Source organism: Tachypleus tridentatus, chromosome 9 (genome assembly GCF_004210375.1).
Source record: "Tachypleus tridentatus isolate NWPU-2018 chromosome 9, ASM421037v1, whole genome shotgun sequence".
Classification (NCBI taxonomy): Eukaryota; Metazoa; Arthropoda; class Merostomata; order Xiphosura; family Limulidae; genus Tachypleus; species Tachypleus tridentatus.
This window is the reverse complement of record NC_134833.1, coordinates 107,995,910-108,023,776: the sequence shown is the minus strand read 5'-3', so window position 1 is coordinate 108,023,776 and position 27,867 is coordinate 107,995,910. Positions and strand designations below refer to the sequence as shown.

Genomic DNA, 27,867 nt, shown 5'->3' with positions numbered 1-27,867 from the left:
GCGATTATGCTGATGTGACATGTGCAGTTTATAAACGGCTTAATATTTTACACATAATTACATTGGATTGTAGAAAATGCACGCGAATAAACGTGTTGGAACGTTGCCAGTTTTAAACTTGGAACTAAGACAAAAACACCTAGCTCCATTCCAGAAAAAGAAATGTGTATTAGAAAAAAACAAAAAAAAAAACATTAAACAATATATGAGCACAAGCGATGGAACCGGGATGAGGGCGCTGGGGGCATACGCTCCAATTATGAAACGGTAAGTAAGTACCCCTTTAAATGTGAAGTAAAGACTTGTGTCTCGCAATCACGGAAAGTGGCTGTTTCACTTCTGAATTCTCAGGTCACGGTTAACATAGTAGATACTGTTTCTTCAACTGTCGATACTCCCCACCTCAAATTCAGACGTGTTTCGCTGCATATGTATATGAGGAACAGATTAAAAAAATATGGTGATAAAAACCTGGTTGGACGAGAAACTTAGAACAAAACTATGTAAATTACAGGTAAAAGTTGATTTTATTTTGCTATTCATGTCTAACCAGTAAGTATATCATATCTAAAAGTTTAATCTTTGTACTCGTACGAAACTTCCATTCAAGGAAGTGTTCTTTTTTTTTCTTATTTCACGAAAAAAATTCAAAACGCTAATTTAATTCCAGTAAACAGTAGGTTATGAGATTAGAAACAGAAATATACAGAATGCATAAAGATCTTTGCAAATTAACTATTCAAAAATATTATTTCCAATTTGAAAGTACGTTTTCAAAAACATCTATCATATCAATTTGTGGAAAACTTATAATTTTGAAATTCTAAGTCCATGCTTCTCTTTACTGTTCCGCCCAGCATCGCCAGGTGGATTAAGGCACTCAACTCTAATCTGAGGGTCGCTGATTCGAATCCCCGTCACACCAAACATGCTCGCCCTTTTATTCGTTGGGAAAAGAGTAGGCCAAGAGTTGGCAGTAGGTGATGATGACTAGCTGCCTTCCCTCTAGTTTTACACTGCTAAATTAGAAACGGCTAGCGCAGTTAGCCCTCGTGTAGCTTTGCGCGAAAATTCAAAACAAACAAACATACTTTGATTAACTCATTTCAACCTTGATGAAAAATAGCTCTACCTAGAAATTAATATAAAACTCTACCATAATTTTATTACCAGAAATTAATGCAAACAGCATGATAGTACTCAAAGTTCTCTTTTCTTCCACCACAATCACAGAATTTGAAACAAAAATATATATATGGTAAAATCCATGAATTAATTAGAAGACACGCTCCATTCCTCTTGGAAAACTGGTTTTAATTGAATGAATTTATGGCATATTACGCCGTAACTTCTCAATGTTGTGATTTCTTACTCAAACAAGTATTTTTAAATTTTTATTTCTTGTATTTATCACGGAATGTTCAGAATCTTCTATGTCTGAAATTGTTGTCCTATTTCTAGAACTTTGTTTTCTCCTCATTTTCAAGTTCCACGCCATCGTTTTATTAGGGTGGAGTGCTGTCTCCACGGTTTCATCGGTGTAGTTTGTTTTGGAATTTCGCACAAAGCTACTAGAGGGCTATCTGTGCTAGCCGCCCCTAATTTAGCAGTGTAAGACTAGAGGGAAGGCAGCTAGTCATCACCACCCACCGCCAACTCTTGGGCTACTCTTTTACCAACGAATAGTGGGATTGGCCGTCACATTATAACGCACCCACGGCTGAAAGGGCGAGCATGTTTGGCGCGACCGGGATGCGAACCCGCGACCCTCAGATTACGAGTCGCACGCCTTAACACGCTAGGCCATGCCTGGCCCATCGGTGTAGTCTCTGTAGTTGTTCTTTTAAACATGAAGATAAAAGTGTACTAGCTGTTAGTGTGCTGGCCTGTGGACCTGTGGGACAATCTTTCACATCCTATAACCTCGAAAACAGATTTCGTTCCGCGTCTTGAGGCCATGGATTCATTATAAGAGCGACGGACAAATCATTATTCGGTCATAAAAGTGTAGCCCAAGATCTGAAGGTAGGTTTCGTTAACTAGAAGGATTCACTGTAGTCTATTCATTCAAAATCAGATACGGTTTGGACAGATAATTACTGAATAGCTTTGCGCAAATATACGAAAACGAATAAATTATTTTTGAAGTGTTCTTTCTTTTTTAGTGCTTGAATCTAGAGCATGAATCTATGTTTCCACATCATTGGAGAGATTTTTTTTATATTGTCAGCTATAGAAAATCCAGTAAGGCCAATATGTGTATTTTAGTAATTTATGTTACTAAACTGAATGAGTAAATATATTTCATTTTGTTTCATTTGTTTGCCTTGAAATCAGTTATTTATCATTTTTACTAATGTTTTGATTGAGACCCCTGGAGTTCTGTTTTTAAATTGTACGAAACATTGTTTCAGTTGACTAAAAAGTATTCATTTTGTACACATTTTACATCCGATTAATTCTCTTAATCCGTCACTTGTATCAATTTGTTCGTGCCCACTATATGTTCAGTCCTCTGTCAGTTGTACATATCTAGTATCTACCCGTGAATTAATTATTCTTAACTAAGTATATCACAATGGTGAAAGATAAATTTTGGTGATATGATCAAAGGCAATCTTTAGGCATTGCTATGCTCAGACTGCAAGATTTAACGAGCAGTCTTCAGGAATTCCTCGGTAAGCCTCCAGTTCTTCCCATACCAATGAATGAATTCACCTGTAAGGAAAGCAGAAGACAGATGGCTGATATGGTCAGGTAGACTTAGAGAATAGTTATGAAACTTTCCCAAACTGTAGCTGTTCGATGGAATTGAAAACGTGTACAGGAACGGCAAAAGCTGACTATTACCCACACTACCAGTAACTGTATATCGCGGGAAAATGTTCATGAGTATTCACTCATAATGTTGTAAATAGAAATATTCAAAGAGTACGTGTCTTTACTTACGTTGATCGAGAAAGACACTGAATGGAGAAGCAAAACCTGGCGTATTCTCCCATGAGGAGTTACCTTCAAGTAGTTTTTCCGAGACATGAAGAATCAAACAAGATCTCTCATACATGGACCAGATTTCTGGCACAATTTTGAAATAATCGGTGCCCTTAGCCTCGAAGAATTCAGTCAAGAGCGGATTACACATTATGCTATGAATTTTGTGACAAACATGCTATACATTATAGCCTGTATAAAAATATCTCATTTACAAGAATATAAATATGACGATTAATGGTTCACACATTTGTGTGAATGCGTTAAACTCAGTATTTTCAAGCACCTGAAAGACGCTCATGTACAATTCTGACATATCACAATTAAGACTCGACAGTGTAGAGAAATATATTACAGCAGTGCTTGGCCTTGATACAAGAATACCTCTGGTTAATTATGTTATAAATTAAAACACAAGAGAAATCATACCGTACATATAATACTGCAGCAAAAATTGATCACTCCGCTACTATTACCTAAATCGCCAGCTTTAATAACCTCCAAATCATTATTTATCTTTAGTTATATTAGTGTTGCCTACTTTCAGATGTCTTCATTGAGGGAAGGTACTGTCTACAAAATTTGTTTCCTCAACTTGAACTCATTAGCCTATTACGAGACAATGTTTACAGGTAGTAAAATACCTTTACTTGCTGTTTTAACAAACTTTGTCAGCCAGTTATTGTACAACAGGGCCCTTTGTTCGATCTTTAGGACACATTGGTGGAGTGAATCAGTTCACACGTCAGTGGCTACACAGGTCTCTGTGTTTTATGAAACTCTTGAGATTTGATCAAAGAAGTCACCTTGTGCCTCTTCAAACAGCATTACATCTTTATTGTGTGGCATGATACACTGTGACTCTTCAAACATAGCATTACATCTTTATTGTGTGGCATGATATACTGTGACTCTTCAAACATAGCATTACATCTTTATTATGTGGCATGATATACCGTGACTTTTCAAACATTTCATTACATCTTTATTGTGTGACATAACGCCACATTTTTAAACCAAACAAAATTTTTTATTAAATTTTGCGTTTCCCAGTGGCCATCGGTAGGTTTTCACTAAAATCAGAGGTTCGATTTCTCTCGGCGCACAAAGCAGATGTGGCCTTGCTATTAGTAATCATGCGTATATATTAAATTTTCTATAATATAACATAAATATATACGTGTTATATATCTCATAATGTGCGCTACCACTCAGTATGGAGGAATGTAAAAAAAATGGCCGCCACTATTGCAATAATACATAAACTCGGATGAATTTTATATAACAACAGCGACGATAAAGTTAATATGAAGAGCCATTTCTTGAGTTATACCCATTTCCTACTTTATTCCCTAAGACGCTTCTGTGTTCAATGAACATCAATTCATTAATAAAGTGAAACAATAAAGAAGAGGATTAAAAGGTGGGTGTTCAAAGCGGGTAACAGAAAGCACCTTTACCTCCACAATTTTGGCCGCTTCCTCTTCGTATAAAATCACCCTAGCAATTACACAATGTATATCATATTTAGAGTATAAACATATGGAACTCTTAAAGCTTATACATAGTGAGATAATAATGAACGCTGTAATAATACATTTTGTTGTAAATAAATTGTGTGAAAATTAGGATTTTTTGTGTTATTTATCATAGTATCCACCCCTCACCCCCATACATGTTTTTAAGTTCATAACCCGAACGAGAACAATACTTCAGCTTCTAATCGATATTTGTAAAATTAAAATGTTTGGAAACTCTCAACACCTTGTATTACATAAGTTTAAGTAATTCAGTTAAATTAAATAACAATTTAAAACAGTGTGTAAAACCCCCAGTGTAATTAACCCGTACTATGTCTGTTCTATTCCAGCAGAATTCTAAATAACATGGTTTCCATGGTAACAGTTGTCAGCTTCTTTACTTGATTTAAAAACCGTACCCTGGTAAAGAATCTGGTATTTGTTGTCCATCAAATAAGGCTTATATTGTTTAGAATGTTTTGTTATTTTGTTTGTTGCATGTCTAATATTCTTCACAGTTATTTAAATTGTCACATGCCCTGAAGTTTTTATAGTTTTCTTTCACGTGTTTCTAATTTTCCTAAAACGCCAGTATTGTATGCTTGCCATGTAAATTACTTTTACACTCTAGATCAAATTATTCAATAAAAATAACAGAAACACTATCGAAACTGTTAGCTTGGTGCTAATGTTAAAAATAATTCTGCAACAGAATAATTCTAAAAATCAGTGGTAATGTATGAAAACATAAGTTCCTTACAGTATGTTATTCAAAAATGAGTTTTAATTTGCGAGAAGATGTAGTAAAATGTGTAATCATCGGAAATGTGTTCTTATTCTTAAAACAATGTTTTCAGCTTCACACTTCTACACCAGTTCATTGTTTCTATGATGGTGCAATTATTTTCTCTCAGAATGCTGCTTGTTTTTTTTTTTTTATGGCTTTCATACCTATCCTCTGGATATATGTTTTTGTTTTAACTCAGTGAAATACATCCTTCGTGTTATAGGATCAAGCCAGATAAGGTGGACATTTAATAAGAGTTTATTATGCTAAATATAACAGTGCATCTAGTTAATTTATTGTATTATTTGCCCTTAAATTTATTGTTTAAACTTTACATTCGTATTTTATAATGACACGTAATGTTTTTTAACCTTTTGTCGTATAACCTGCATAATAGCCATACATAAAACACACATAAAAATGTATAATAAAGCTTTACATTTTATCTTTACACCTCATTAATTTCTTCAATTTGTTACATTCAAGTGAGTATATAATTGTTTCATTCAGGAAATAGTTTAATTTGTAACGTTTTTTCTCTGAAATACACATTAATTCAATTGATTTCAGGTGTATTCGTAACATTTTCTTCATTACCAATCGTATAATACCAACTATACAGCAACTTTGCTTCAGGCAACTGTACAATCATTTATGTGACACTATGTATTTTTAAATGCGTTCTTGTGTAAACTACCCTTTTTTTCCTTAGTTATTTTCTGCCATAATAATGTACACAAATTAAATTTCAAAACTTAAAAAAATCGTAACTTTCCAATATAAAGACTACTTACCTTTATAGTCAACAAACTCTTAAAAAACACTACAAATTCCGCTCTTGAACTTATCAAGAAAAACATTTGAACATATTCAAGCTGTGCAACGATTTTCATACGGGGTAACACATGCAGAAACGAAAACATCTCATAAATCAACTGCACTCTTATCATTTAGTTCTCTAACAATATTCTATATTCTGTTTTATATATTTGAAAATAGCAATATCTTTAAAAACAATTTTTAGAATATTGTGTAAACTTTGGACCTTCGTTTTTCGCTTGAAAATATTAATTTAAAGATTTATATTTATGTCTTTATGTGAAACCTCACAGTGGTACATAGGTATGTATGCGGACTTTCAACTCTACAAACCAGATTCCGATACACTTGATGGACGAAGCATAGTGTAGCTTTATGCTTAATTCCAAACAAACAAACGTTTCTTGAAAACGTGTTTATGTATCAAGAACAAGCAAATTACTAAGTCTTGACTATGAGTCTTTAAAATATTATTTTTATCATATAGATGTTTCAACCTGAAAATTATTACGTTTGTTAAATTAACTGCTCTTCCTGAAGGTGTCTCAACAACGGAAATGACAGTTTTAACTAATAGTTATTAACATTGTGCCCAAGTAACATGACTGTCACGAAAAACAAAAAATAGTTTGATAAATAGACTTAATTAAGGAAATGAAATGAATGTTCTCGCGTTAAAAATAATTTTGAGTAATTTATGAGATGATAAAAAGCCCTAAATAGGCAATTCGCAAAGACATTAACGGATGTTACTCACATCTTAAGACACTATTTTACAAAACTTAATAATCAACGTACATGTAATTGCTGTTTCGATTGTTAAAAAATAATTAATAGAACACTTTGTGGCCACCCTGCGCAGGCGGTGGTAAACGTTAACAAAAGTGGGTGGAGTAGAAGAATGATGTAATAGGTGGGATCTGATTAGCGGACAAGGAACTGACAGAGAGGATGAACGAGGTAAGCGACTAAGTGCAATAAATGAGTTATAACTATAACCGTTATGACTTCGGTTGCTTTTACCAAAACAGGTCTTCAAATCTTACCAGGATGTAAGATCGGTTCACAATTTGATATAATTTCAATGGGTGTCATTAACCGAATTATTTATTTATAGTATAAGACAACCTATATGTAACTTAATTTTAAAGTAAAAGCGTAATAATTGAGCCTCGGCATTGAGAGGGAAAAATAATGTAATGCTATAGCACTAAAAATTACAAAATTGAATTTCTCTGAAAGAAAAGTCTACATAGATTATAAAAGGCCTGAACATAACTGAAATAATTATATATTTCACAAATATCAAGTGTAACATAAGATATCGTTTGTTTTGTTTTTGAATTTCGCACAAAGCTTCTCGAACGCTATCTGTGCTAGCCGTCCCTAATTTAGCAGTGTACGATTAGAGGAAAGGCAGCTAGTCATCACCACCCACCGCCAACTCTTGGTCTACTCTTTTACCAACGAACAGTGGGATTGACCGTCATATTATAGCGCCCCCACGGCTGAAAAGGCGAGCATGTTTGGTGCGATAGAGATGCGAGCCCGCGACTCACAGATTATGAGTCGCACGCCTTAACACGCTTGGCCATGCCGAGCCGTAACAAGGGATATAAAAGGCGAAAATGAGTCATTTAAAGACCTCGTTGCAAGGTGTGTTTTGTCTATTCTTACCTGACATTCATACGGTAATCAAAATATAATATTTCAGACAATTATTTATACTATCCTGTAATTATATTTAGAAATGCAATATTATAAATATAACAATATAAATTATTATTATGATCCATGTCTACGCATACAAAATGCGTAAGAAACAAATTTTGTTTCTAAAAAACACTCAAAAATTTGATAAATAAATAATTAAAAAATTTTGAGACTTACAAGTCGACGTTTTTTGTGGGTTTTTTTTCTTGGAAAGCAAATTGCATCGATCTGTTGTTCTGTCGACTATAATTTCCACTCATTCTCCTGGATAACATAATCCAGTTCTTTCTCCCCATTTATCCTACAGACTAACTTATCCACTGAACTTTATAAATGTCTATCTACGTAATTGTCAAGTCATATTAGAGAATATTCCTGGGAAACCTTAGAGTTTAAACATTGTAGCATGACTTGTTTTAACAATATGTAATATTACCTTTGCTAATAAGAACTTCTTGATAGTCAGTTGAGCTGAGCACGAAAAGCAGCTGACCTATCTAAAACACACACACACAAATATAAATAAGACACGATTACGTCTTGTAACTCAATGATGAAGATAACGTTGCAACATTGAAACTTGTAGAGTGAGCACTTTAGTGGCCATATGCTGGGCTTAATCAAAATGTTTTTAACTGTTTCCCTGTTGTTTATTTTTTAACATTTTACACAGGTATAAAGAAAGAACACATATGAGGATGAAAACCTTCAGTGGCAGAGGTAATAACTTCTAAGATATATTATTATGTATTCTTGCTGTTTGGGAAGTTATCTAATAACTTAATAATGGAATTTAATTTTGTTAACAAGCTGTGCTGTGTCTTTATGTATGAAATATGTTTGCAAACTGTGTAGTTACGACACGCTTACTTTCATCAAAGACCCAAATATTACAATATTTAAAATACGTCAATTGTACTGAACTTATAACTTTCGTCATCCTAGATCTAAAGATGACTATTACTTTTACTGTGCCTATAACTTATTCCGCTATATTAAAAATGACAAATTTATTTCTTAATATCGTGTTATCTGACGCTGTAAATCATCATATCAATCTATATAAGGAAAGTTATACCGAGAAACTGATCAGCAAAAGGGTTTTTGATTCCGATATTTTGTCATTTGCGTTGTTTGTACCATTGATGGCATGTAAAGTTTTTCGAATCTTGTAATGGAATGGAATGCTACTGATTTTATACAAGTGAATGTTTGACACCGAGTATGGCGCCCTCCAGTGAAACAGAAAATTTGTGACATTACGAGCAGGACATTTATGTCTCGTCTAAGTTTCGAATTTCTTGTTCAAAAAAAGAAATAACCAATGCAGTTAATCCAAGCCTCGCGCCCTCTGATGCGAAATAGACATTTGTTATTTCTAGTCAAGCACAGAAAAGCAGTACGTGTTTTAGTGAACCTCTAGACGAATCAGTATTTTTATTTTTCGTTTATTTCTAGCGGGATAACACTTCGAAGCCTACTAGGACCAAAATTAAACGAAAGAAAATGAATCCTTCAACCACGAGTACAATGACCTCATCTGATCTTGTTACATCTGTAAGATGAGTCAGAACAAGCGAGGAAGTTCAGGCTTGTTTGTTTTGAATTTCGCGCAAAGCTCCTAGAGGGCTATCTGCGCTTGCCGTTCCTAATTTAGCAGTGTAAGACTAGAGGGAAGGCAGCGAGTCATCACCATCCATCGCCAACTCTTGGGCTACTCTTTTACCAACTAATATTGGGATTGACCGTCACATTATAATGTCCCCACGGCTGAAAGGGCGAGCGTGTTTGGTGTGACGGGGATTCGAACCTTCAACCCTCGGATTACTGGTCAAGCGCCTTAACCAGCTTGCCATGCGGAGCCTTTTGATTTCTGTAGCTATATCATTTGTAAGTTTTCATAATTTTTTAATACTGTCTGTATACAGTACTGGAAGACAATTAACATGTTTATACTAGTTATAATGACATTTCAACCATTTATGTCTTTAATCAATTTTTTGGTATCTTATGAAACAAGAAGGAAGCCTCAATAGTCGCGGCACTTGAAATTACTTCAGGCAGGATAAGAGTAAATTAATCTATGAGCCTTTATTTCTTTTTTTATTAGCTATATATTTAAGCACCAGCAATAAATACCAAGCGTGGGGTGGGCGTATACTCGATTCGATTTTATTATTCATCAGGGTCTCTACCGGACTACCCTCAAATATAAACTCTCATAGGTGGGGTTAGAATAAATTATTCTATGAGACAACGAAAGTGGCCAATACATCAATCGAAAGGCTTTGACTTCCTGAGTTCAAACATGTTAATTGTATTTCAAATCGGGTGAAGTGATTACGGAGTAATGAGCTAAGAGTTTGTACTTGAGAAGAAGAAAACAAAAACTCAGAGCAGTTCTGTGAACCGCTCAGCCGCGGCTGAAAATAAAATAAATCTAACACAGACCCGTTAAAACCTCATGAAAAGTAATAAGCTTATGCACACTCAAAAACATTAAAAACAGTGCTTACAGTTTCATTATCTCTCTCAGAGTAATGTAAAAAACTGTGCACATACAGTTACTTAAATAGGATTCTTATCTACATACTCCAAAACTATACTTTGTTTCTACGTTACGAGTTTTACGTAAATAAAAATCGATTGAAACCTACCTTACGCGAAAGTAAATTTCTTATCAAACAGGATCTGACTAAATATATTATTTAGTATAAATGATTTAATGTTACTGTGTTGAATTTAATAAACTAATTAAAAGGAATATGGGGAAATATCTACATATTAGCGTGCTGTTATTATTGATACTAGACCATTTTATACGATTGTTTCTCATGTTCTGATCCAGTCAGGAAACGTAGCATTGATAAAATATCAAACGTTTCCTATTTGACATTTTCATAAAGAAATAACCTTGTACAAATCTTTAGGAAATATTCTTTACTTTAAAGCTCATAAAGGTGTTATTAATAGATGTGACAGCAAAATGACAAAAAACCGCGATTTATTTGGTAAAAATAGTAACTCCAACGTTTTAGTCACGAACAGTAATTTATTGTATAAAATTAAAAGTAAGAATAAAGGGTTAAAATCTCTCAACATGTTTCGGTGAAATATTCTCCGCCTTCTTCAGTACAAAGTGCAGATTGTACATGTATATTACGTTTGTAGGCTGTGTATATAAATGTCTTCTTTGTATCTTAATGAAACATTTTCCACAGAATCATGTAGAAAGTTTTTAATTTTTTGTTCTTGCTTTTAACTTTATAAAGTAAAGGACTTTGTTTGTCTGTACCTGAATTTTAGTGTTGTAACTTTAGAGACTTACCACTCAGCCACCGGAATGAGGGGTGAGGGTGCAACTGAAAATTTGATTAGTTCAGTCACTAATACAGACACTAGTCTATTCTGTAGCCATACTTTATAAAAATAGGGGTGTTCTCCTGCAGACAACGTTAGAGGTTAGGCGTCGTCGGTTATTGTATAGACATAGTATGGCACAACATGTGCTTTTGCTGCGTATTTATTGACGACGCGAATTCGTACATGAACTTTTTGTAGGAAAAATTTTGGTTTATGTGACAAATATGTGCAAAACTCTTGAAAGTACTAACATAGTTTATTGTGATGTCCACAAATGTTTCACAAATACAAAAAGAAGAATTATATATAAAACAATAACCATATATTAAGTATTCTAGGAAATACTATAACGATATGTTTAATTATTTGCTCATGCGAAATTGTATGCTTGAACTTCACAAGATATGCATAATCATTTTAAAAGCAGTTAAGATTCAAATAATATTGTATCATAAGTATAACACAAAACCTATATTTTGTTCTGATGATAAACAACTGAGAAATATGTTTCACTAAGTAGATGAGTTCGAAAAAAAACTTGTTTTGATTATGCATGCATAAATAAAACAAGTAGACAGGCATGAAAATACTAAAGATTTGTGAAATTTTCAAGTTTCTTTATAAATTAAAGTTTTGAAACTTGTAATTGTTTTTAAACATACTGAACTGTACGTATGTAGTAGCCTGATTTACTTACTTCCAGTAGCGTTATATCTAAGAGAGACTAGAAATATAAATCAAGTAAACCTAACGCACAGATGAGCTACCATGAAAAAAAACAACCAAGAAAACATTTTGGTTTAATATAGTTTTCTTTTCTCCATTACGAAGCAGTCTAAAGTCAAGGCTTCAAAATGGTGCTCAACTGCCGAGTGAGTTTAATTTTTTGAGCACAAACATTATTTCAATAACTGCAAAAATGCTTAAAACATTGCACACCCTAAACTTTAACTACTTCAACCAGCATCCCAGTTAAGCCAAGGAAACACTAATATGTCTGGAGGGCTTTTTTTTTCTACAAGTAAGGTATGTCATATTCGTTCCTATTTTTGAAATGAATGTCATAGTCGCATGATATATCGAACGGTATAACTTATTCGGTAGTTAAGAAGCGCATACGAAGTACCCTATTAAAACAGTGATGACTCTTTAAATACGGCTTATTATTATAGAGATTGCATGTGTCGGTTGAAATGTACACCTTCGTGTACCCTAGATTACATACCACTGCGTTTCAGATGGCATACACGTATAACTTTTTTCTACTACTGCTAGAGGCCAGATGTTGATATCATCTGCAAAAATGTGCCTTTCCTGAAAAATTGCTTGGGATTTATCTAAAGTACTGTAATTAGTTCCTAAAGTTCGTCGTCAATAGATGTCTTCGCAACTGGAAGTTCTAGGAATGAAAATAAGTATAATTTAAGTATAAATGACAGGTTCAATCCCTAGAGCACTAGTTCAGACGTCGCTTTTTAGATGGGAGTTACTTTTTGTTGTTCAGTGAAAGGAACAGATTAAATGACAAGAACACGAATTTAGAAAGTCAGCTCTAATTAATAAGAAAATTATTCTTAGTTTATAAAAGGGCTCGATCTTTACTGTCAGAATATCTGTTTCATTAAGCAGACAACTGTGGCATGTTTTATGTCCTTATTATTCGTAAATGAGGCATTGTTTGTGCATAATGGCAAAAATGAGAACTGAAAATGTCACACATTTGTTGTCAAATACAAATATTTTCGCTATGAAGATCGTAAGAGGTAGAATGACCTAACTTATAAACTTTTCCTACGTATCTTATAAAGTAGTTACATTTTAGATTGTTGGGTTTATAACAACACACACACACACGTATATATATATATATATATAATATATAACAACAACACTTAAAGGTTCTTCTCTAGAAATATTTACATGTAACAGTATAACTACTGTTGACATTATTCATTTGTTATAATATTATATTTTTGTGGTTGTAGCCACGTGATTTGAGCTGTTGAAAATGTGGTTTAACTATAAAGTTAACACTTTAGTTCAACCAGAAGAGCTTTCGGATCGTATGTGAGAGGTGCCAAGTTTCATCCCTAAAACGTGAAAAGTTGGATTACCATGATACTGATGAAGACTAGTGAGAAGGAAGGAATCTGTTTGAATTACTTAATAAATTGCTTTACTGGCATTACGGTTCTAATCCTCCATTTTGGATAGTTAAGCACGTATTCTGCATGATACACGTACCAGAGTTCAACGTCAAGACACTTTCCAAATCAGATTAAATTAATTTAGTAATCCTATAAAATGAAAAACAAACTAGAACGTTTTTTGTTGTAGTTTTAATATAAAGATCATTATTATTACTTCACACCGCACATATTTTTATACTTTAAAATATTATTACAGGTTTTGTATCATTAACGTAAACAAATACCATTTTAACATGGAAACTATTTTACTCTATCTTTTTTTGCCATTTTTTGGTAAACAGTCAATCATAGTTTGCTTCAACGGTAAAATCGTCAGCAATATACTATCGCATATAATACAAAATTGTTTACCTTTATTTAAATTTGTCTTTTATAGTAACGTAATTTCACTTTGAAAAACAAATTCCCTTGAATAATTTTATCTTATTTTAACCATGTGAAATGTACAATTCTTCTTTCAGGCAATCTTGTTCAAAATTTTTAATATAATCTTGGATTATTCCCAGTAGATATTATGAGTTACGTAAGGTGTCTGTGAAAAAGTTTATGATTACACGATTTAGTATGACAGTATCAAGGAAATTCGTTGTCATGGTTAATAACCTTTAAATCAGTTATTGATTAGTTACTATTTTCTTATACTGAATACTAATTAATTCATATTCTATATGTTTGGCTGCTAATCTGCTGTTATCTTCAGGGAATGCGATACTGGATCGTTTTGGCTGGTGTGATCATCTTCTCGTCTAGGGGTCTACTTTCGGTATAGGACTGGAATTATGTAATTTACTTGAAGAAGGAATATCTAACTTTCGCGACTAAATGTGTTTTACGTTATGTGAATGTCCAAAGCTTCTTTTACCTTTATTTCCCTCCTGTGTGATTAGTATTCCATTAGTTTAATATTAATCGATTTTATTTCACGGTATTATTTTTGGAAATGATTGACTATTGCAGATAGATCGATATTACAAAACCTTTATGTTGTTAAAGAGAACTGGAGAAACAAACAAACTCATGCGTTGTATTAAATATTACAAAGCATTTAATAAGACTGATCACGAAAATATTCATTAAAGGCCTAGATAACTTAAAGGAAAGGATATTAGACTGATAAAAATTCCATATCGCGAGGAAACCTCGGCAGTAATGAAAGAAAACAACCTGACTGGGTATGTAAAAACCAAATAAGATGGAAGGCAAGAATGTATTTTGTTCCTCAAGACCCTTCTGTCTGTATCCAGGATTAATTCATGAGAAGTATAAAGGAGTTGAATGAATATCTACTGGTAGAATGTTACTTTTGCAGGCGACAAGTTACCAGTAGCACAAAGTAAAAAAACTTGCAAAATATGCTGTAACAACAATTAAAAACACCAGTGAACAGTATAGGTTTAACTTAACGTAAAGAACATTGATGGTATTAACAAGGAATAGAGATATCACGAGTAAACATTACTTTAGTGAATAAGTTTGGAACACGTATTTTTCTTATCTATCTAGGACAGCTAATATAGAGAAAACAGAAAATGCAATGAAGAAATCGAAAAATATCTAGGGATAGCCATGTAAGAATCGAATAAAAGGAAACATCGTTTTATAAATAAAAACCGTTTATATCCATTACAGTAAAACTAAGGAGCTTTTACTTCTGATAAGTACCAATTTAAGCTTCAGAAACTTGGTTCATCATTAAAACAATGGAATGAAGATTTGATTATTTTGAAACATAAATGTGTAAAAGAATCTTGATGACAATGGGAAAGAAAAATGCAAAATAAAGACAAGTATTGAAGAGTTGGACAAAGGAGGGAATTTATAATAACCATCATAAGAAGAGAGAAAAGATACCTTGGATATGAAGCTAGACATAAATAACTTCAACAAGATACCTTAAAGATGAAGCTAGAAATCAAAACCTTTAACAAGATACCTAGAATATGAAATTAGACATACATATCATCAACAAGGTATCTATGAAATTTAGAGATACAAATCTTCAACAAGATACATTGGAGATGAAATTAGACATACAAATCTTGAACAAAATACTGTGAAGATGAGGCTAAACATAAAAATATTCAACAAGATTCCTAGGAGATAAAATTAGACATACAAAGATTAAACAAGATACAAAGGAGATAAAATTAGGCATACATATCTTCAACAAGTTACCAAGGAGATAAAATTAGACATACATACCTTCAATAAGATATCTATAAAATGGATTTAGACATACAAATCTTCAACAAGATATTTAAGAGATGAAATAAGACATATATATCTTTAACAAGATACCTAGGAGATAAAATTAGACATACATATCTTCAACAAGATACCAAGGAGATAAATTTTGGCATATATATCTTCAACAAGTTACCAAAAGGATAAAATTAGACATACATATCTTCAACAAGTTACCAAGAAGATAAAATTGGACATACATATCTTCAATAAGATATCTATGAAATGGATTTAGACATACAAATCTTCAACAAGATACCTAATAGATGTAATTAGTTTATAATAGGAAAATAGTAACTCAGTTATAACTGGACTTAGGTTATCTTAGAGCCAGTTAACCATGATAAGAATAAAATATCCGATTGTCACAACCTTCTAATAAGTATTTGAAGGAAGTTTGTTAGTCACATATACCAAAGTTCCCGCTTTTATCATATAAATACCACTATGGATGCTACTTAATAACGCCAGGACTAGCTTACCTTTTTAAAAAAACAAAATATTTTACTAGTGTATAAGATATTGAATTATTTATTTATTATAAAATAGAAACGTATTTAATTGTTATTTTATTGTATACATACATTCAACCTTAGAAAATCCAGCTTCGCACTATAATAGCATTGAAATAAAAAATCCATGTATTTTTTTGTTATGCCTGTTAAAACAGAAAGGAACGAGGAACATGCTCATCTATTAACGTATCTGATTTTCTTAATCATATACGTATTTACACCTACAATATTAATAATATATTTACATTTGAAAGAATAACTTTTCCAAGCTTGTAATTTTATTCAACACGTGAATAAACATAATGATATACGTATTACTTAGTGGTTGACTGTTTTTTGTCATCCGAAACTATTAATAGAGGCCGACTTTTTATTTGAAATTTATGAAACTGTGTTGATAATTATCTATAATTGCCAAACAAAATCAGATTTTGAAAATAACTAATACAACTCAAAATATTTCAAGGCATAGAACGCCTTCATTGGCGGAAAGTGACATTTATTGTAATATATGTATTATATAAGATCACAACTGGACTGACAGTAATATGTCACACCATATTTTATTGTCCAATAAGGTTTCCATTAAGAAAAGCATATAATAGAATGTTTTGTTATTATTATTTTGATCATTTGAAGCTCATACCAAGGACGATAAACTTCATAACAATTGTTGAAACCACATGATTTAGTTTTAGATATATCTTCTATAACTAATATTATAAAGCAATAGTTTTAATTTCTATGTGAAAAATATTAATGTAGTTTGATTTTGTTCGAATTCGTGCAAAGCTACACGCGGGATATATATACACAAGCCGTCCCTTTTAATAGTGATAGAGTAAAGGGAAGATAGCTATTCACAATTCATTACCACCCAAAATTATTTAAAACTATTGGACTACTGTTATCTACTCGGGCCTTAGATTTGTCAATCGGTCTAGTAAGAACTGGAGGTGGATACTGTAGATTAGGTGCCTTCTCTGTAGTCTATTAGTTCAATGTTAAGACACGATTAGAGCAGATAGCAATTGAATATTTTTGCGTGAATATCTGAAATCAAACCTTTTTCTTTGTGGATTGTATTAGCTGTTTAAGAAATAGCGTCTTTAATTTTGCGTTCAATGCTCCTCTTTCTGAACAGAAATATTTGTTAATTGTGTTCAATTTCATGAAACAGGTTGTGTTCAAACAGGTAACCTGGTTCATAATTATTTAAAATCTGAATAGATCTTCATCTTTATCTGTTTATAGTTTTCAGATTATATTTGTTTCATTTACTAGACATTATATCCAAATCGTATTTACAAAGAGTTATTAATTTAGTGCATTGATAAATAGAAATATTTTTATTCAACATTCTGTAATTTAATTAGCTTTGTAAGTAACAAATTACTAGGCCCGGCATGGCCAGGTGGGTTAAGGTGTGCGACTTGTAATCTGAGGGTCGCGGGTTCCCATCCCAGTGGCACCAAACATGCTCGCCCTCTCAGCCGTGGGGGCATTATAATGTGACAGTCAATCCCACTATTCGTTGGTAAAGAGTAGCCCAAGAGTTGGCGGTGGGTGGTGATGATTAGTTGCCTTCCCTGTAGTCTTACACTACTAAATTAGGGACGGCTAATTGGTTTGTTGCAAAATTTTAAAAAAATGAATAATTATAAACATATATCATTTTAATATCACATAATGATGTCAACTTCTCACGAAAATCAGTTTTTATTGAATTTTAATATTAGCAAATACAATGAAAATTTCAGTAAAATTTTTAAATATACGTTGATATTAGAAATTCAGTAAAAGCCCAAAGTTGAAAAAAACTTTTATTACAGGATATAAAAAGCAATATAAGCTAACACAAGGTAGTGCCACTTTAAAAATAATATACAGAATAATTTGTTTCATGACCATCTCTTTGCAAAGATATGAAAAGTTTATGGTGTATATAATAATTTGTTTGTTTACTTTTAAATTTCGCACAAAGCTACTCGAGGGCTATCTGTGCTAGCCGTCCCTAATTTAGTAGTGTAAGACTACAGGGAAGGCAACTAATCATCACCACCCACCACCAACTCTTGGGCTACTCTTTACCAACGAATAGTGGGATTGACTGTCACATTATAATGCCCCCACGGCTGAGAGGGCGAGCATGTTTGGTGCCACTGGAATGGGAACCCGCGACCCTCAGATTACAAGTCGCACACCTTAACCCACCTGGCCATGCCGGGCCTAGTAATTTGTTACTTACAAAGCTAATTAAATTACAGAATGTTGAATAAAAATATTTCTATTTATCAATGCACTAAATTAATAACTCTTTGTAAATACGATTTGGATATAATGTCTAGTAAATGAAACAAATATAATCTGAAAACTATAAACAGATAAAGATGAAGATCTATTCAGATTTTAAATAATTATGAACCAGGTTACCTGTTTGAACACAACCTGTTTCATGAAATTGAACACAATTAACAAATATTTCTGTTCAGAAAGAGGAGCATTGAACGCAAAATTAAAGACGCTATTTCTTAAACAGCTAATACAATCCACAAAGAAAAAGGTTTGATTTCAGATATTCACGCAAAAATATTCAATTGCTATCTGCTCTAATCGTGTCTTAACATTGAACTAATAGACTACAGAGAAGGCACCTAATCTACAGTATCCACCTCCAGTTCTTACTAGACCGATTGACAAATCTAAGGCCCGAGTAGATAACAGTAGTCCAATAGTTTTAAATAATTTTGGGTGGTAATGAATTGTGAATAGCTATCTTCCCTTTACTCTATCACTATTAAAAGGGACGGCTTGTGTATATATATCCCGCGTGTAGCTTTGCACAAATTCGAACAAAATCAAACTACATTAATATTTTTCACATAGAAATTAAAACTATTGCTTTATAATATTAGTTATAGAAGATATATCTAAAACTAAATCATGTGGTTTCAACAATTGTTATGAAGTTTATCGTCCTTGGTATGAGCTTCAAATGATCAAAATAATAATAACAAAACATTCTATTATATGCTTTTCTTAATGGAAACCTTATTGGACAATAAAATATGGTGTGACATATAACTGTCAGTCCAGTTGTGATCTTATATAATACATATATTACAATAAATGTCACTTTCCGCCAATGAAGGCGTTCTATGCCTTGAAATATTTTGAGTTGTATTAGTTATTTTCAAAATCTGATTTTGTTTGGCAATTATAGATAATTATCAACACAGTTTCATAAATTTCAAATAAAAAGTCGGCCTCTATTAATAGTTTCGGATGACAAAAACAGTCAACCACTAAGTAATACGTATATCATTATGTTTATTCACGTGTTGAATAAAATTACAAGCTTGGAAAAGTTATTCTTTCAAATGTAAATATATTATTAATATTGTAGGTGTAAATACGTATATGATTAAGAAAATCAGATACGTTAATAGATGAGCATGTTCCTCGTTCCTGCCTGTTAACTTTTTAACTATACCACGGGTGAAAGTAATTTGTTTGTTCGTATTTTCTGTAGTTTATTTTCGTAAGTTAGTTTGGTAAATTTAGTTATTAGTTTACTGAGTCATAAAATAAATGTACATTGTATTACATAAATTTTAAATTGTAACTGTAATGTGTTTTTGTTTTTCCTTTTTAAATTTTTAAAGACCTTTGTGTCATGTATTCTCTAGTGTTATCTTCTTTTGTGGAAAAAAAAAAGAATACAACTCTCTAATGTCTACCTAAGTAAAACGACACAACTAGTGATCGCACAGCAGAGTTGCACTGTTAACTTAAATTAAAATCTAAATTTAAGCAATTAGTATTTTCTGGAACATATATTTGTATTATACGTTTATAAACCGCAAAAACTTATTTCGTGCGTGGACTGATTGTTAGCATGTTTGACTCTGCATCCGGGTAGATAGAATAAATATTCTGTTGTTATATAATTACGTTTCACGTTTTGAATAAATGGTGTGTCATATTTACATGGTGTAGTCGACGGATCGGAAGGAGGAGTTTTCTTCTCTGTAATTTATCAGTTCAAAATTACAGAAGGCTAGCACAGAAGGCCTTTGAATATCTGTGCACGAATGCGCGAAACAAACAAAAATATTGTGCACTATAAGTACATTTACTTTGGTAATTGCTACAATACATAAAAGAAATTCCGATAATGACTTTAAAGTTATAATGAGAATTGATCACAGTATAAATAAGAACAATGTCTCACGTACCGCAATTAATTATCACAACCAGTCTGATAATCATAATTATACAATATTAATCGATCTTGTAATTTCCAGTTAAAGAACTTCTGTGAATGATGGTTAGTTCAACTTTCGAACATACATCTTGATAAACGTTCTACAGACTCTCAACTGTACATGGTTGTTTGCTCCCAAAACCATGTTTAAGTAAACCAAATAGCTATTGAATCTCATTGAGGAGATTATAAAAATACGTAGTTGGATGTAGTTTTTATTACTCCCATTGTCTTCACCAACTCATGAAACAACCATTTATTCTCAGATATAGTTTGTTTGGTTTATTAGTTTATTTTAAATTTTGCGCAGAACTACAAGAGAGCTATTTGCGCCAGCCGACGCTAATTTATTAGTGAAAAACTAGAGAAAAGGCAGCTAATTACCACTTCTCACCGCCAGTTTATCGGCTACTCTTTTACTAGTGAACAGTGGAATTGATGGTCACGTTATAACATCCCCACGACTAAAAGGGTGAGCATGGTTAGTGGAAATGGTATTCGAACCCACGACCTGCAAATTGCAATTCGAGATACCTAACTATCTCGTCATGCCAGACTCTTTTAACATAGCTGTAAAGTTATTAACTATAGGCGTGTGTTATTTCCTCAACTTCAAGTCAATGTTTAATATTTGTTAACACTACCAAGTCTAGCGCTTCATTTCAAAGACTTTATTGGTTGGATTGTTTGTTTGTTTTGGAATTTCGCACAAAGCTACTCGAGGGCTATCTGTGCTAGCCGTCCCTAATTTAGCAGTGTAAGACTAGAGGGAAGGCAGCTAGTCATCACCACCCACCGCCAACTCTTGGGCTACTCTTTTACCAACGAATAGTGGGATTGACCGTAACATTATAACGCCCCCACGGCTGGGATTATTGGTTGGAGCGATCTCTATCTTAAAACCTAGCTTTCTCTTTGCGGATAAGGGTGTTATTCCGGGTGGACTTTGAAGGTTAATTTTGAAACTATTACTCTCCTAAAAGTCCTGATGCAGGATTTTTTATTTTTGAATTCATGGAAAATAATGAAGTCTGTTTTATCGTTGTATTGTTTAGCAAATGTCTCTATACAAATACATTTCCATCGGAAAACTATTACATAGTTATTCACCTGTAAGTCTATTATGGCGATGCTTCACTGTCAAATGATAAAGAATTTAATATGAACCTATTATGTAAATTCTAAACATATTACATCATCAACGATAGGCCACTGTAAAACTACGTAAAATTCATTTTCACAAAGAATGATAATTTCCTTTATTCTTTTACTTAATGTCCCCTAGTAGCACAGTATTATGCCTGCGAACTTATACTACTAGAAATGAGGTTTCGATACCCATGGTGAGCAGAACACAAATAGCCTTTTGTGCAGCTTTGGTTTTAATAACAAACTTTTACTTAAAATTTCCTTCAAGTTTATCGCGCCATCTGTTGACCATTAATTTTTTTAGAAAAACAATATATCAGTATTTTTGTAATAAATTTAACATTATGATACAACAATAAATAACTTCAACATTTCTTAAAGAATTTTCGAGATTTTACCACTTATAGTTTGAATATTGTTTCTGACAATTAGATATTCGCCATTTCTTAAAGGCTGCTAAAAACGTTGGATTTGTTTCACCGCATACAGTAACTGTATCTAACACAGAAGTGGCACCACAAATTTACGTATTCTGTGTAATAGACATTGTTTATTTTTAAATGTCACTGAGTTGACCAAATTCAGTGACGTAAACCTGACAAAATAACTATATCAAGAATATACTAATTAAGTCTTAAAGATTGTTTCCAGACCTTTTGTTTCGAAATTTGGGTCAGAGCCACACAGTCATTCTTAGAAATATCTAAAATCATATCTGATATTTCTTCAATATTTGTAAAAAATGTATTTTATTCAAACGACTTTAACATGGATACCAAGAACTCTTTCAGTATGTTTCTTTCACTTTAACAGTTAATATAATTTTAAAAACACTAAACTAATCATTTTGTTGATTATTTTCCAAAATTATTCGTTTCCATATACTGTATATTCGATATCGATCACAGGGTATCGCTAATACAATTACAGAGAAAGATGAAATGAGCTTTGATGAACTCTGTGGTAAGTAAATGCCACGTATCTTATCCTACTTTAATATATATTTCGTATTTAAAATTTTGTTATTTTTCGTCGTACATCTTGGCCAGATGGCGATCGACTTTAGCTCTATAGCTGCTTCCGTCTGTAAGGCTGTTCAGTCTTGTAAGTTATGTAGTTTCATGGATAGTTGAATAGTATCCTGTTGTTTTACCATCTGTATGTGAGACTATTCTATGACATTTACATCAATAAGAGATCTTTTTGAATTACCATTTATCAGCCATAAGAAGACGTATATGTTGTTTTTTTTCAAACGGATTCGTTTCTGACTCTGAAGCCTCGCTCTTTTTCCAGTATTTTGTATTAATGCACGCTCATAGTTTTTGTTCATTTTCGCAATACAGATCACTTTAATCTTTATTTTCAAAACAATCACTACAAAACCAGTGAGAGTTTATTTTATGTTTCCACATTAAATAAAATATTTATTTTCAAAGCACCATGCAATGAATAGCTACACTTGTCATTCTCTATACTAAGATAAAAAAATTCCAATTAATTTGGACATTAAACAACCACACGGTACGTTTATTCTTGAAATGCCATAGAAATACTCAATGAACAGCTTGGCTAAGCGACCATGTTAAGAAATCCCACTGCTAACCAAAGAGAAAACAACTAGTTATCGTGCGTCCACTCTTAATCAGATAGTGAAGTCGAAGGCACTTTTATAACGCGTACCATAGCTGTAAATACACATTGTCAAGCTCGAAAATCAGTCTCTTGGATACGAAACTCAGCACCCTAACCGGCCAAGACTGATGTATACAGGTACCGAGCAGCATGGTAGAAAAGTTATGATAAACTCCTTTTGTTACAAAATAAGAATAACGAAATAGTTTAAAAGAGCCTCTTAAGGTCATTAGTAGTTTGATATTTCACAATAGAAATGATTTTACAAATTAAACTGCTTCAACCTTTCTTAAAAACAATGTAATGCCAGCTTTTTTCTTCTTCCTATGTAGCTTGGCATGGCCAGGTGGATAAGGCGCTCGACTCGTAATCTGAGGGTGGCGGGTTTGAATCCCCATCACACCAAACATGCTCTCCATTCCAGCCGTGGGGGCTTTATAATGTTACGGTCAATCTCACTATTCGTTGGCAAAAGAGTAGCCCAAGAGTTGACTGTGGGTGGTGATGACTAGCTGCCTTTCCTCTAGTGTTACAGCCCTAAATCAAGAACGGCTAGTGCAGATAACCCTCGTGTAGCTTTGCTTGAAATTTAAAAAAAAATCTTCCTGTGTAAATCTCGTATATCTTACATATGCCTGATGACTTTTCTATAAATCTATTTAATTTTTTTTTTATCGTGGTCATTTTTAGAGTTTTCATAGATGACGGTGAAGAATAAATAATTTCCTGATTTATACTGTATAGTTATTGTATAGTACTGGCGTAATACCATGTTATAGTTACTACTTGTTTAATAATGTAAATCATTATGTAATTTTGTAGTAATACATTCACTTTAACACTCGTCACCTATATATGTATGTGTAATCATTTAAGTTAAAAATGTTCACACATACGCCATGCTGCAAATGTCAATTCTTTAAATCGAAAGCGTTGAATAGAATAAGAGATATTTAGAGGGAATAAAAACACTAAGAAATGTTTAAAACTGCTGCGAACAATAAGAGAATGGTAGATCTGAAACATCTTGTTGAAAGTACTATGAACCGGGAGAACGTGACGTTTTTTCTCAGAACGTTTTAAAGTTTCAAACATTCATATAACTCACAACAAATGATACGTGGTACGAGAAAATAGCCGTTTCTGATCACTTTGTTTATTTTAAGTTTCGCGCAAAGCTACACGAGGGCTATCTGCGTTAGCCGTCCTTAATTTAGCAGTGTAAGACTAGTTATCACCTCTCACCGCAAGTTCTTGGGGTACTCTTACCAACGAATAGGGAAATTCATCGTAACATGATAACGTCCCCACAGCTGAAAGGGCGAGCATTTGGTATGACGGGGATTGGAACCCACGACCCTCAGATCACGAGTTGAGCACCCTAACTACCTGCACTCGCAAGGCCAGCTTTTCTTGTCAGAATCTAACATAGTGTTTTCATAGCTGTGTACTCTTTCTAATGAAATAAAATACATTTTCCAATCGTCAAATTTAGAATAACATTTTAGGCGATTTTGAAAGAAAAAAAAAGGGGTTGCCACAGCAATGTTTTCCAAAGTAAACTTGTACCCCTTCTACATATACATAGATATTAGCAATTGTAGTGAGGATACAGTCTACATATTAATGGCCGATTTCGATTGTTTGACGTCCTGACTACTTGAAAATGACCAAATCTTCTTAGTGATAGAGTAATTTAAAAAATGAGTGTATCCTAACGAGAGACATTATGTGTCAAAATTCAATAAGACTAGTCCATAAAACTATCCACTGGCAACGACATCTGTAAAAACGTTTGTGATGTGGATCAATTTCTTTAATACTAATAAGATCTGTAAAAAAGACCACTTAGCATCGTGAGAGTATTTTTACAATACTGTGAAAGTACCTGAATTAAACATGTTAAGCACTAAACACTAGTCGTTATGTTGCTCGTACTAAACCTAATGTTTTATTGGTTAATTTTCTCATAATTCTAATGATGAGGTAAATTAAATGTTGTTTATGTAGCGAGTGAACTACTTGAAGCTTTGTTTGTTTGTTTGGAATTTCGCACAAAGCTACTCGAGGGCTATCTGTGCTAGCCGTCCCTAATTTAGCAGTGTAAGACTAGAGGGAAGGCAGCTAGTCATCACCACCCACCGCCAACTCTTGGGCTACTCTTTTACCAACGAAAAGTGGGATTGACCGTCACATTATACGCCCCCACGGCTGGGAAGGCGAGCATGTTTAGCGCGACGCGGGCGCGAACCCGCGACCCTCGGATTACGAGTCGCACGCCTTACGCGCTTGGCCATGCCGGGCCACTACTTGAAGCACATATGGCGTTTTGTCTTCTGCTGTTGTTAGACAGAGCCAACCCTAGACAAAATTGTAATCATTACGAATTTTGTAGTTGACGCCCCTACTCCTGCAAAATTGACTAAATGTTATCTCTGTTTTGGTGCCCTATCGTTCGCACTTTCTGTTGGTCCTAGTGTTGGATTTCTGAATTTGTTGCATCATTTGCATTTGAATATGAACTCTAGAAACATGTGGATAAAGTTAAGCCTCATTTGTTATAACCTAGAGAACTATTATTGCTGCTATATGTACCAAATAATAGAATGTTAATCGTTTGTTAGCATTTAGGGTTGTAAAAGTGACTCTGATTGCGATTTTGTAAGTAACTATATTAAGGATGTTATTATTTAAAATGTTTTTGTAAGAAATGATTTAATGTAATTTTCACAACATACATCACATCTATTAATATGTGGAGTCCAAGCTGTTAGGGCTCTCTCCAGCAAACATGTTCGCTCTTTCAGCCATAGAGGCGTTGTAACACGACGTTTAATTCCATTAGTCGTTGGTAAAAAGAGTAATCAAGCGTTAATAGTGTTAACTAGCTGCTTCGCCTCTAGTCTATTGTTAGGCACGGCTAACGCAAGTAACCCTCTTTCAGCTTTGCGTGAAATTCAACAAACAAAATCGTACTCACTAACCCTAAACAGCCTTACCTCATATTTTCTCATATAAGAATATTTCTATATTTTATAAACAGACATAAACACAACAAATATTATCAAGTCCGGAAACATCGTCAAAGGAAATCTATAAAAAGAAATTACATGTTTGTGCCTTAAGTTTTATTTTAAAACAAAACACATTAGTACCCTCTGTTAGAAATTCCGTTTCAGAACCCATATATATGTAGTTTTACCCAGGTGTTACTTACTTCACATTGTCGTATATTTTCTATCCAGTTATGTTTAACCACTACTTCTATCTTGTTTGGGAATAATACAGAAGAAAATGAAATTATCAGTTATTGTGTATACTCAAGATTACCTTAAATGCCAATTAAAAATGTCTTTTGACTGCTGAGCACCCCAGTATAATTGGCATAGACAGAACACTCAACCTTAGGTCATGCTCTTAACTGTCATTGTACAAGAGCTCAAATCCAGAAGGACAAAGCAACAACCACTGCTATTGCTGAGTTTTGCTTACTTGAACTAAGATGAAGCATCTCACACTTACCACTGGCTTATTTTACCATTTCCAAAGTAGACTACTGATATAGCTGTGGAAGAGGTTGATGGGAAAATCCATTACCAAAACACCCATATACTGTTTTCTGTCTCACATGAGTGCCACATAAAAAAAAAATGTTACTAGACACTTGTGACATAAAATCGAAACTGAGGGAAAAAAAACACCCTTAAACATGTGCTTAAGGACATTTATGAAAATGATAATCCACTTCTCACAGAGAACTCTTCTAATTTGACTTTAAGGTGTTGGAACTAAAAGGGATTTATGCTAAAAGAACTGAGAGTTTTATAAAATGTTTTGACAAAACAATACTGAGTTGGTCTCACAGCGAAAAGTTCCACAAGACAAGACACAACTGTGATTTCATTAATCATATACTGAAGTTATCTACCAACTGGAAGACATTAAAGCTACCAATGCTCCTTTAGAGAGAATGAACAATGAACCTCTGAATATGAAGATTATGAACTGGCACTACGTAACTCTAGACTTTGCATTTCCTGGGTTGTGCAGAATGAAATGCCAGAGGAGCAAAAAATAGGCACCTTGCAGAACGTCTTGAACAGACCATCAACAGATCCAAAATATGTAACATCCAAAGATGGAAAATTATTCATGCTAAGAACTACCCAGACAGTGATAAATCAAATAACTTCTCTGGTAACTACAAAAGTCATTCAACTCTCTATTGTTTAATATTTGATAACTATTAGGCCATCCAACTCACTAGTGTCACTTACACGTTTCAGTTTCAGCATTAGTCCTTGCTTTTGACATGTACACTGACTGAATTTATGAGTACTGCAGTTCTTATCTGTTTTGTTATGGATTGCATAGCAGTGAGAACCATTTCAGGTATTTAAAACAATGAAAAACAATAATTAAAAATAAACAACAACAAAAATCGTTTATTGCTTTTTTATTCAATTGATTAGTCTTTTAATCAGCTTTGTTTTCCACTTTAATTCCAGCTACTTCTAGCATGAAAAAATATGCAACATAAGTGAATAATCTTTAAATTTACACCTCTGTTGTCCACTTGTGGAGCAAGTGCCATATTCTGTGTGAATATGCAGATGGCATGAGTACTAATACTTTCCTTTTGCAAATAGCAGTA

The 27,867-nt window shown here is 33.2% G+C and overlaps 1 protein-coding gene across 2 annotated transcripts in view; it reads right to left on the bottom strand.

Annotated features, from left to right (window-relative positions):
- The window catches only part of LOC143226010 (apicoplast pyruvate carrier 1-like), a 74,482-nt gene that overhangs the window by 12,816 nt on the left and 33,799 nt on the right, over positions 1–27,867 (bottom strand). The window lies entirely within an intron of this gene.